Genomic DNA, 10,487 nt, shown 5'->3' on the forward strand with positions numbered 1-10,487 from the left:
GAAGTTGAACAACAAATCAGTGACCTGGAAGATGACAGAATGGAAAATGAAAGCATAAAAGAAAGAATGGGGAAAAAAATTGAAAAAATCGAAATGGACCTCAGGGATATGATAGATAATATGAAACGTCCAAATATAAGACTCATTGGTGTCCCAGAAGGGGAAGAAAAGGGTAAAGGTCTAGGAAGAGTATTCAAAGAAATTGTTGGGGAAAACTTCCCAAATCTTCTAAACAACATAAATACACAAATCATAAATGCTCAGCGAACTCCAAATAGAATAAATCCAAATAAACCCACTCCGAGACATATACTGATCACACTGTCAAACACAGAAGAGAAGGAGCAAGTTCTGAAAGCAGCAAGAGAAAAGCAATTCACCACATACAAAGGAAACAGCATAAGACTAAGTAGTGACTACTCAGCAGCCACCATGGAGGCAAGAAGGCAGTGGCACGATATATTTAAAATTCTGAGTGAGAAAAATTTCCAGCCAAGAATATTTTATCCAGCAAAGCTCTCCTTCAAATTTGAGGGAGAGCTTAAATTTTTCACAGACAAACAAATGCTGAGAGAATTTGCTAACAAGAGACCTGCCCTACTGGAGATACTAATGGGAGCCCTACAGACAGAGAAACAAAGACAGGACAGAGAGACTTGGAGAAAGGTTCAGTACTAAAGAGATTCGGTATGGGTACAATAAAGGTTATTAATAGAGAGAGGGAAAAATATGGCAAACATAAACCAAAGGATAAGATGGCCGATTCAAGAAATGCCTTCATGGTTTTAACGTTGAATGTAAATGGATTAAACTCCCCAATTAAAAGATATAGATTCGCAGAATGGATCAAAAAAAATGAACCATCAATATGTTGCATACAAGAGACTCATCTTAGACACAGGGACACAAAGAAACTGAAAGTGAAAGGATGGAAAAAAATATTTCATGCAAGCTACAGCCAAAAGAAAGCAGGTGTAGCAATATTAATCTCAGATAAAATAGACTTCAAATGCAGGGATGTTTTGAGAGACAAAGAAGGCCACTACATACTAATAAAAGGGGCAATTCAGCAAGAGGAAATAACAATCGTAAATGTCTATGCACCCAATCAAGGTGCCACAAAATACATGAGAGAAACACTGGCAAAACTAAAGGAAGCAATTGATGTTTCCACAATAATTGTGGGAGACTTCAACACATCACTCTCTCCTATAGATAGATCAACCAGACAGAAGACCAATAAGGAAATTGAAAACCTAAACAATCTGATAAATGAATTAGATTTAACAGACATATACAGGACATTACATCCCAAATCACCAGGATACACATACTTTTCTAGTGCTCACGGAACTTTCTCCAGAATAGATCATATGCTGGGACATAAAACAAGCCTCAATAAATTTAAAAAGATTCAAATCATTCAAAGCACATTCTCTGACCACAATGGAATACAATTAGAATTCAATAACCATCAGAGACTTAGAAAATTCACAAATACCTGGAGGTTAAACAACACACTCCTAAACAATCACTGGGTTAAAGAAGAAATAGCAAGAGAAATTGCTAAATATATAGAGACGAATGAATATGAGAACACAACATACCAAAACCTATGGGATGCAGCAAAAGCAGTGCTAAGGGGGAAATTTATAGCACTAAATGCATATATTAAAAAGGAAGAAAGAGCCAAAATCAAAGAACTAATGGATCAACTGAAGAAGATAGAAAATGAACAGCAAACCAATCCTAAACCAAGTACAAGAAAAGAAATAACAAGGATTAAAGCAGAAATAAATGACATAGAGAACAAAAAAACAATAGAGAGGATAAATATCACCAAAAGTTGGTTCTTTGAGAAGATCAACAAGATTGACAAGCCCCTAGCTAGACTGACAAAATCAAAAAGAGAGAAGACCCATATAAACAAAATAATGAATGAAAAAGGTGACATAACTGCAGATCCTGAAGAAATTAAAAAAATTATAAGAGGATATTATGAACAACTGTATGGCAACAAACTGGATAATGTAGAAGAAATGGACAATTTCCTGGAAACATATGAACAACCTAGACTGACCAGAGAAGAAATAGAAGACCTCAACCAACCCATCACAAGCAAAGAGATCCAATCAGTCATCAAAAATCTTCCCACAAATTAATGCCCAGGGCCAGATGGCTTCACAGGGGAATTCTACCAAACTTTCCAGAAAGAACTGACACCAATCTTACTCAAACTCTTTCAAAACATTGAAGAAAATGGAACACTACCTAACTCATTTTATGAAGCTAACATCAATCTAATACCAAAACCAGGCAAAGATGCTACAAAAAAGGAAAACTACCGGCCAATCTCCCTAATGAATATAGATGCAAAAATCCTCAACAAAATACTTGCAAATTGAATCCAAAGACACATTAAAAAAATCATACACCATGACCAAGTGCGGTTCATTCCAGGCATGCAAGGATGGTTCAACATAAGAAAAACAATCAATGTATTACAACACATTAAAAACTCGAAAGGGAAAAATCAATTGATCATCTCAATAGATGCTGAAAAAGCATTTGACAAAATCCAACATCCCTTTTTGATAAAAACACTTCAAAAGGTAGGAATTTAAGGAAACTTCCTCAACATGATAAAGAGCATATATGAAAAACCCACAGCCAGCATAGTACTCAATGGTGAGAGACTGAAAGCCTTCCCTCTAAGATCAGGAACAAGACAAGGATGCCCGCTGTCACCACTGTTATTCAACATTGTGCTGGAAGTGCTAGCCAGGGCAATCCGGCAAGACAAAGAAATAAAAGGCATCCAAATTGGAAAAGAAGAAGTAAAACTGTCATTGTTTGCAGATGATATGATCTTATATCTAGAAAACCCTGAGAAATCAACGATACAGCTACTAGAGCTAATAAACAAATTTAGCAAAGTAGCGGGATACAAGGTTAATGCACATAAGTCAGTAATGTTTCTATATGCTAGAAATGAACAAACTGAAGAGACACTCAAGAAAAAGATACCATTTTCAATATCAACTAAAAAAATCAAGTACCTAGGAATAAACTTAACCAAAGATGTAAAAGACCTATACAAAGAAAACTACATAACTCTACTAAAAGAAATAGAAGGGGACCTTAAAAGATGGAAAAATATTCCATGTTCATGGATAGGAAGGCTAAATGTCATTAAGATGTCAATTCTACCCAAACTCATCTACAGATTCAATGCAATCCCAATCAAAATTCCAACAACCTACTTTGCAGACTTGGAAAAGCTAGTTATCAAATTTATTTGGAAAGGGAAGATGCCTCGAATTGCTAAAGACACTCTAAAAAAGAAAAACGAAGTGGGAGGACTTACACTCCCTGACTTTGAAGCTTATTATAAAGCCACAGTTGCCAAAACAGCATGGTACTGGCACAAAGATAGACATATAGATCAATGGAATCGAATTGAGAATTCAGAGATAGACCCTCAGATCTATGGCTGACTGATCTTTGATAAGGCCCCCAAAGTCACTGAACTGAGTCATAATGGTCTTTTCAACAAATGGGGCTGGGAGAGTTGGATATCCATATCCAAAAGAATGAAAGAGGACCCCTACCTCACCCCCTACACAAAAATTAACTCAAAATGGACCAAAGATCTCAATATAAAAGAAAGTACCATAAAACTCCTAGAAGATAATGTAGGAAAACATCTTCAAGACCTTGTATTAGGCGGCCACTTCCTAGACTTTACACCCAAAGCACAAGCAACAAAAGAGAAAATAGATAAATGGGAACTCCTCAAGCTTAGAAGTTTCTGCACCTCAAAGGAATTTCTCAAAAAGGTAAAGAGGCAGCCAACTCAATGGGAAAAAATTTTTGGAAACCATGTATCTGACAAAAGACTGACATCTTGCATATACAAAGAAATCCTACAACTCAATGACAATAGTACAGACAGCCCAATTATAAAATGGGCAAAAGATATGAAAAGACAGTTCTCTGAAGAGGAAATACAAATGGCAAGAAACACATGAAAAAATGTTCAGCTTCACTAGCTATTAGAGAGATGCAAATTAAGACCACAATGAGATACCATCTAACACCGGTTAGAATGGCTGCCATTAAACAAACAGGAAACTACAAATGCTGGAGGGGATGTGGAGAAATTGGAACTCTTATTCATTGTTGGTGGGACTGTATAATGGTTCAGCCACTCTGGAAGTCAGTCTGGCAGTTCCTTAGAAAACTAGATATAGAGTTACCATTCGATCCAGCGATTGCACTTCTCGGTATATACCCGGAAGATCAGAAAGCAGTGACACGAACAGATATCTGCACGCCAATGTTCATAGCAGCATTATTCACAATTGCCAAGAGATGGAAACAACCCAATTGTCCTTCAACAGATGAGTGGATAAATAAAATGTGGTATATACACACGATGGAATACCACGCGGCAGTAAGAAGGAACGATCTGGTGAAACATATGACAACATGGATGAACCTTGAAGACATAATGCTGAGCGAAATAAGCCAGGCACAAAAAGAGAAATATTATATGCTACCACTAATGTGAACTTTGAAAACTGTAAAACAAATGGTTTATAATGTAGAACGTAGGGGAACTAGCAGTAGAGAGCAATTAAGGAAGGGGGAACAATAATCCAAGAAGAACAGATAAGCTATTTAACGTTCTGGGGATGCCCAGAAATGACTATGGTCTGTTAATTTCTGATGGATATAGTAGGAACAAGTTCACAGAAATGTTGCTATATTATGTAACTTTCTTGGGGTAAAGTAGGAACATGTTGGAAGTTAAGCAGTTATCTTAGGTTAGTTGTCTTTTTCTTACTCCCTTGTTATGGTCTCTTTGAAATGTTCTTTTATTGTATGTTTGTTTTCTTTTTAACTTTTTTTTTTCATACAGTTGATTTAAAAAAGAAGGGAAAGTTAAAAAAAAAAAAAGAAAGAAAAACAAGGAAAAAAAAAAAAGATGTAGTGCCCCCTTGAGGAGCCTGTGGAGAACGCAGGGGTATTCGCCTACCCCACCTCCATGGTTGCTAACATGACCACAGACATAGGGGACTGGTGGTTTGATGGGTTGAGCCCTCTACCATAAGTTTTACCCTTGGGAAGATGGTTGCTGCAAAGGAGAGGCTAGGCCTCCCTATATTTGTGCCTAAGAGTCTCCTCCTGAATGCCTCTTTGTTGCTCAGATGTGGCCCTGTCTCTCTGGCTAAGCCAACTTGAAAGGTGAAATCACTGCCCTCCCCCCTACGTGGGATCAGACACCCAGGGGAGTGAATCTCCCTGGCAACGTAGAATATGACTCCCGGGGAGGAATGTAGACCCGGCATCGTGGGACGGAGAACATCTTCTTGACCAAAAGGGGGATGTGAAAGGAAATGAAATAAGCTTCAGTGGCAGAGAGATTCCAAAACGAGCCGAGAGATCACTCTGGTGGGCACTCTTACGCACACTTTAGACAACCCTTTTTAGGTTCTAAAGAATTGGGGTAGCTGGTGGTAGATACCTGAAACTATCAAAGTACAACCCAGAACCCATGAATCTCGAAGACAGTTGTATAAAAATGTAGCTTATGAGGGGTGACAATGGGATTGGGAAAGCCATAAGGACCACACTCCACTTTGTCTAGTTTATGGATGGATGTGTAGAAAAGTAGGGGAAGGAAACAAACAGACAAAGGTACCCAGTGTTCTTTTTTACTTCAATTGCTCTTTTTCACTCTAATTATTATTCTTGTTATTTTTGTGTGTGTGCTAATGAAGGTGTCAGGGATTGATTTAGGTGATGAATGTACAACTATGTAATGGTACTGTAAACAATCGAAAGTACGATTTGTTTTGTATGACTGCGTGGTATGTGAATATATCTCAATAAAATGATGATTAAAAAAAAAAAAAAGAATATGTTCCTCAACAGGAGTCCCAAGAACCTTAAAGAATACCTGGATCCCTGAGACTCTATAAAAGTTTCACTCTCTAAGTTTATTTGTCAGAAACTTAGATCCTTCAGAGTGCCCCTATGTCAACTAAGTCCTGAAACACAGGGGCAATAGCTTTTTCAAGAACAACTAGATATGCCCCCTTTCCTCATAAGGTTGACACACACCCTTTTTCAACATGATCAGGTTATGGTGGTCACTGCCTAGACATCTCTAAAGATCAGAAAAGTGATTAAACTAGAGGAAGGTGTAGCAACAGATAAGATGGAATTTAATAAAGGATTATGAATACTGAACCTTTATATAATTTCCTTTTTCTTAGTTGCTAGGGTATTAGAATAGTTAGGAGGAAAAAACTGAAATGGTGGAAGTGTAACCCATGGCATCCTTTGAAATTTGTTCTATAGCTACTTGTTAAATTGTAATTTAAAAGCTGTATCTTTTTGTATATATGTTAGATTTCACAGTAAGGAAATAACTGAAACTATGGTACTACAAAACAAAATAACTTTGGAAATTTCCTATAAATCTACTTGTTAAATCATACTTTGAAAGATACTACCTTTCTGTATATATATATTTCATAATATATATGAAACAGTGGAATTGTAATGTAATATTCTTTGAAATTTGCTCTCTAACTACTTGTTAAATTGCACTTGGAAAGTTATCAGTTTTATGTATATATGTTATATTCTACAATTAAAAAATATGATTAAAAAAAAAAAGAAAAAAAAATTTAATGTCAAAGACTGGATTCCCACATCTGAATTATCATAATGGCATTGCTGATGGGCCTTGTAGATTTTGAAACCTATTAACTCTTTGATTGTTAAAATGATTATTTCAGTGGATTCTAATTACCCATAATGGGCCATTAGAGGGGAAATTGGAAATATCTGGAACTCCACTTTACTCATTGAACTACTGTGTGCAGAAACTTCTAACCCAATGATAACATAGTTACTGAGATGAAGTATTGTTCTAAGATTTGAAACAAAGCAAACATTTCTGTTCCTACCTGTCATATGATCACTGACCCGAGAAATGTTCATTACTCATCTAGAAGCAACCATTGAAGCATATTCATTTACCCTAGAAGAACACCAAATCACAGACCTCACATTTTCCAATGCCAAAACTATAGCATTTTCACCACTGATCTCTAAAACTCAGCCACCAGATATCCAATAATTTGTACAATCTCATCAAACATTAACCCACACAAAGACACAATAACTCATGCTAACAACTTTCCCAATGTCTGAATAAGTGATTTCCCATGATTTTACATTTAATATATACTTCATCATGATATTTCTGGATCTAACCAAAGGGGTTTCACCCTCCTAATAAATACTCTTCCCTCTCATTTCATTTTTCCATGGTTATTCCTAAACTAAGTATTTTTTTTAGCACAGCAAGGCTTGTGTTTCACTGAGTGATAGTGCACACTAATTACAGACTTAGTGTTTCATTCCAATGGAGTCCACTTATTTAAAGGAAGAATTACACATTAAGGCACTTCCACATTGAGTATAGAGAGAATTTTTCACATGCAATTTCTCTGACTTGCATATAGGAGTAGTAGATTAGGACTCTCCACTTCCATTAGATTTATACCGTGAGTTCTCTCATATGATATAATATCAGACCATCTACTAAGGGCTTTTCTACAAAGATGACATTCATACAGATTCTCGCCTGTATGAGTTTCCTAAGTTAACTGAAATAGTGCTGATGACAAAAGGTGTCATCATGCTGATTACAAACATAGTGTTTCTTCAGTATGTTAGTTCTCTAGTGCATTTAAAGGCTGAAGATACAGCTGTATTCTCTTGCTTAATCAAAACATGTAGTGTGAGAACTCATTTCATCTAAGGTCAGAACTTTGACTGCAGGTGTTACCAAATTAATGACATTCACAAGGTTTCTCTCAAATTCAATTAACTTCATGTACAAGAACAGAAAAATTAAGATGGCATTCTTATGGCTTCTGCCCACCGTGCATTCTCTCATTTACTGAGGGCAGAACTACAAGATAAGATTTTCCACATGGATGACATTCATGGGGTTTCATGGCACTGTGAGCTCTCCCAGGTGATCTGAGCAATACATGAAGGATTTTCTACACATAAAGCACTCATAAGGTAGACATGATTGTTCCAGCTTGCTTATGCTGCTGTTTTGTAAAACACCAGAAATGGATTGGCTTTTATAAAGGCAGTTTATTTGGTTACACAGTTACAGTCTTAAGGCCATAAAGTGTCCAAGGTAAGGCATCAACAATAGGGTACCTTCACTGGAGGATGGCCAGTGGCATCCAGAAAACCTGTTAGCTAGGAAGGCAAGTGACTGGTGTCTACTTGCTCCCAGGTTGTATTTCAAGATGGCATTCTCCAAAATGTCAATGTCAGCCTCAACAGCAATCTGCCAGTATGTCTGTCTTAGCTGCAGCTCCTCTCCAAAATGTCACTCAGTTGCTCTGCATCTGGGCCAGTGTGACTCTTTTTAAAGTACTCCAGTGATCCAACAAAGACCTACCCTGAATGGGTAGGGCAACACCTCCATAGAAATAATCCATTGAAAGTTCTTGCCCACAGTTGATTGAGTCACATCGCCATGGAAACACTGAAGCAATAGGTTGCAACCCAATCAACACTAATATGTCTGCCACTACAAGACTGCATCAAAGAATATGGCATTTTAGGGGACATAATACATTCAAACTTGCACTTTCTTCCCCTGGACCCCAAAATGACATGATCTTTCCATATACAAAATGCATTCATCCCATCACAATATCACAAAACCTTAAATCATTTCAGTAACAATAGGTAAGTACAAGATCCCATCAAAATCAGTTACAGGCATGGTCTGTCCTAAAACAAAATTCCCCTCTGGCTGTGGACCTGTGAAACTTAGAAAAAGGTATCTGCTTCCAATATACAAAGGAGAGACAGTCACAGGATAAACTTTCCCATTGCCATAAGGAGAAACAGTAAGGAAAACAGAGTTTAAGGGACCAAAACAGTTCCTAAAACCTGCAGGGCAAACTACATTAGATTTCAAAGTCTAAGAGTCATTTAGAGAATGGCATTTTATCCTTGGGGCTTGAGAGAGCAGGAGTCCAACACTTACCAAGGGCTTTCATGCCAGCCCTTTTCTCTCCAAATGCTGAGGTGAGTGCTCCAACATACCCACACATTGAGGAGACCACCTTCTTCTTGCCCCTACTCTTCTCAAACTTCATGGTGTCACCCAGACTCTGCCTCTTTGGAGCAAAGGCTCTCTACCCTCTGAATAGTGTGGTGGCAGCCAGGCTCTTCCCAATCTCTGGGGAATGTGTTCCACCCTCTCTGGGGCCTGGGGTGGCAGCACCTTTCCTGAGCATCAAGGCAGAAGGCCTGCCCTTGACATCTGGGGCAAACTCACCCTTTCCATGTGCCTGGGTTGCTCTGCTCTTTTTGACCAAGATTTCTTGACTGCAGACCTCAGTTTCCATGATTCTGTCCTTGAAGAAATTTTTCCCTCAATTTTTTCCTTTGTCCGCTCCAGTCCAGACCATCCATGGCTCTGGCTATAGAGTTTTCTCAAAAACCTCATTGGCCTGGCATGAGGCACATAGGGGTCAAAACCATCAGACAATAGGACTTTCCACAAATCTTTTCTTGGTAACTCTATCTCCAAACCTGACTTATACTGAAATGGTGGACGGGCCTCATGTTTGGTTAAATCCTCACATGGGGCTGTAGCTTCTGGGGCCTCACTTTCTGGATGCCCAGAATCTCCCAAACCATCAATTTTTGGTTTCTTTGTACCCAAGGGTTCAATTCCTAACATATCTCTCTCTGCTTGCATTTTACTATAAGCTGCAAGAAGCCAGGCTACACTTTCAATATTTAGTGTCAAAATCTCTTCAGCTAAGTATTCCAGCTCATTGTTTTCAAATCCTGCCTTCCATCCTACACCAGGACTCAATTTTGCCCAATTTGCTGCAACTTTAAAACACGGATCACCTTTCTTCCAGTTGGCAATGGCACACTCAGCATTTCTTCTCAAGTCCTCTTCATAAGTACCTTTAGAGTCCATATTTCCATAGTCTCTTCAAAGCAGTCTAGGCCTTTTCTATCAAGCTCCTCACAATTATTCCAGAATCTTCCCCTTATTCATTTAAAAGCCATTCCAACATGTCTGGCATTTGCAAGCTCAGCAGCACCCTTCTCTGGTACCAAAATCTGTTCCAGTTTGCTAATGCTGCCAGAATGCAAAATACCAGAAACTGATTGGCTTTTATAAGGGGGTTTATTTGGTTACAAATTTATAGCCTTAAGGCCATAAAGTGTCCAAGGTAAGGCATCAACAATCAGGTACCCTCTCTGGAGGATGGCCAATGGTGTTCAGAAAACCTGTTAGCTGGGAAGGCATGTGGCTGGCATCTGCTTGCTCCCAGGTTACATTTCAAAATGGCATTCTCCAAAATGTCAGTGTCAGCTTCAACAGCCATCTTCTAATATGTCTGCTT

The sequence above is a fragment of the Choloepus didactylus genome, chromosome 5, assembly GCF_015220235.1.
Source record: "Choloepus didactylus isolate mChoDid1 chromosome 5, mChoDid1.pri, whole genome shotgun sequence".
In the NCBI taxonomy this organism is placed as follows: Eukaryota; Metazoa; Chordata; class Mammalia; order Pilosa; family Megalonychidae; genus Choloepus; species Choloepus didactylus.